The sequence below is a fragment of the Lipotes vexillifer genome, unplaced genomic scaffold (assembly GCF_000442215.2).
Source record: "Lipotes vexillifer unplaced genomic scaffold, Lipotes_vexillifer_v1.1 scaffold1858, whole genome shotgun sequence".
NCBI classification, from domain to species: Eukaryota; Metazoa; Chordata; class Mammalia; order Artiodactyla; family Lipotidae; genus Lipotes; species Lipotes vexillifer.
The window spans coordinates 359,514-362,424 of record NW_006776432.1 but is presented as its reverse complement, the minus strand read 5'-3'; positions in this window follow the sequence as shown (position 1 = coordinate 362,424).

Genomic DNA, 2,911 nt, shown 5'->3' with positions numbered 1-2,911 from the left:
TATAAAGAAAACACACATTCCTGACTTCAATGGGTTCCCATTTTCTCAGCCTGGAGCGTCTTGCTCTTTGATGGTCCTTCCTTTAGGGTCTCTCAATCAGTAGAACTCTCCTCATAAAGGTTTCTGGATTCACTCTAACTCAGAGTACTGCTTTCTCTGACCACCCACAGACTACTTAGTGCTACTCCATTTAGCAATTATTCAACATCTCCCAAATATGCACGTTGCATGAGATCAGAAGATTCAACTTAAACTAATTTGGTGCCTCCTACAGGCCTTGACTTCTGCTCAATTCCACGTAGTGATGAAATAAATATATGTCAAATGACATATCTCACAGTTATGTTTATCTTTTGATATCACCAAGTGGCTTAAACTGAATCAATCAGCTTTCTCTTCTCATTATCTTTGAAAGCATCTAGATAAAATTTAGTCATGTACCCGAAGACTCGACAAGAAAAAAATTAGGTAACATGGAAAATATATTTTTCTGGTCTCTAAATGAAAAATCAACACATACACACACATATAAATTTTATCTCTAAATATTTTCCCTCTGTCTTTATAAATATTTCTTTATATTCCTGATACCTCGGGTGTGCCTAAATATGCAACTTCGGTATTTGAAAGAATGGTGACTCTCTTGATCCAACTGTAATAGGTTTAGGGAGAACACTTAAAAATAAATGAAATAAGTGGAAGTTGAATTGCGGCGGCGGTGGGGAAAGTTGGGGAAAAAACAGTAAATGCACTCATGCATATGATTATTCCACAGCTTTTAAAATAGGGGTGATCATTAGGGTAAGAAAAAATTGCTCTAAGACAGTGCCCACAATGTATTCATAGAAGATAGGGTATCAAACTACTGTTCGTATATTAGCACATAAATTGTGGTAAACAACACTTGGAAATGTCAATGTATAGAGGGTGATGATCTATTTAGATCTGTGGGAATGAGAATTCACAAGTGTTTATCATGTTTACACACCTTATTAAAATAACTCATTGGTTTAATTCAAAGACTCAGTATTACGTTAAATTATGATTACGAAAAACTCTCTTTACAATTCTGATTTGTTGGTAGATTTCTTTGAAAGCTTTTATCTATGGTCTGCTACAAAGTTCTGAAATTAAGAAAATTTTAATGAGGCTACTAGATATAGCAGTTAAACCATATACACACAACCGATAAATCTTCTGAGAATTATGAATTCCTATCCTAAATATTTCCGAGTTTGTTTTTCATTTATTCTTCTTCATTTGTGTTGTTATAATTTATTCTTTTTGATTAATTCTGCCCCACTTAGTTAAAAAAAAAAGTTGAGACTTTAAAAAACATGTGTTTCATTCCTATGCTTGCTAAAAGTTCTGTAATAGCAATTTATTAATTAACTCAGTAAGTAAATATAAATAAAATTTGATTAGTTAAAATTCAGTAACTTTACTTCTTGCCAACACACTAAAGAACACCTGGCAATATTCTGCTATCAAATACCACAAAGAATGGATGACACTCTAAAACCTTTTGTAGTAGTAAAAGGAACACTTTTTAGACTGCATCTCCCAGTGGACTGTTTTGGATCCATTAACAAGATTATTACATAGTGAGACAGACCCATGGTGAGAGTAATTTATATATATATATATATATGTAAAGAGTGTCAGGCACTGCGCTAGAAATTTTCACATATAGTGCCTCTTTTAATGATCACAATAACTTGCAAAATAACCATTATCACCATTTTTCCTCTCTTAAAGCCTTGCATATAGGGTCCATATTTTATTAGCTTTATACTCCCACTCTCTGGACTTGATTTATTATACAGGTGCACACACACACACGAACATACACAATAGAAGGATGAGGAAACTGACTTACAAAGCATTTGACTGATTTGCCCAAATCCAAAATTATTAAATATAAATTAAGTTTCTCTAACCTTGAAATCCACATAAACCTCCTTAATATTGCACTCTTAAGGTAAGAATATTTCACTGTGTTCATATAAAAATTATCTAGAATTGTGTTATTGATCATGAGTTAGTTGCATTTGCAAAATAAATAAATATTAAGAGTATGGATTGATGCTTACAGAAAAAGAGAACAAACTTATAATCTTAAATTACTTCACACATGCTCTAAGTGATAGAGGCCAAAGAGCCTATCAGATTTTCTTGAACTTTGTAAACATCAAGAACGACCAAGAGAATAATCATTTTCAGAACGATAAAAATTCCTCATATCTTCTTCTAGTGCATGACATATACTAGCTACTTGATGGAAGATTGCTGTTAAAAATCCTCTGATGACTGATGTTGTTAAAGAAACTCACATTATCAAGAAGAACCAAAGATACATTTTATCAAATTAAATAATTTCTCTTTATCATGTATTCTGCTGCTTCTTCCTTAATTAAAAGTCAACATAATATTCCCAGATTTGCACAGCTAAAGTAAAAAGACTATGAGAAAAAACAATATGGACATTTAAATTACACAGATACATAGTTCATTTTGAAAATTCAGCATCACATCTTAACAGAGGAGCAATAAAATATCCTTACCTTAGAAAATTGTGCATTTATCCATTTTGTGAATGTTTTCTTTTGAACATCTTCTCTTTCATCTGCAATGTAAAAAATATAAAGAGCTAAGAAGCAACTCTGGATATCACTTATATTTTACAATCAAAATAACTTTCAGTTATTATGCATTTGTCTGTTATTTCTGCTGAAAAACTATTCCTGAGCTTTTCCTCTTGCCCCTCTCCCCAGTCCATGAGGAAATTATTTTTTCCCTCCTTTGTAATACCTACATACTCTAACACAGGCTGCTAACATAGCCTCTTCCCATTATAGGAGAGGTTTCCTGATGATCAGGAGCATGGCTTATTTATCTCTGTATCCCAAAA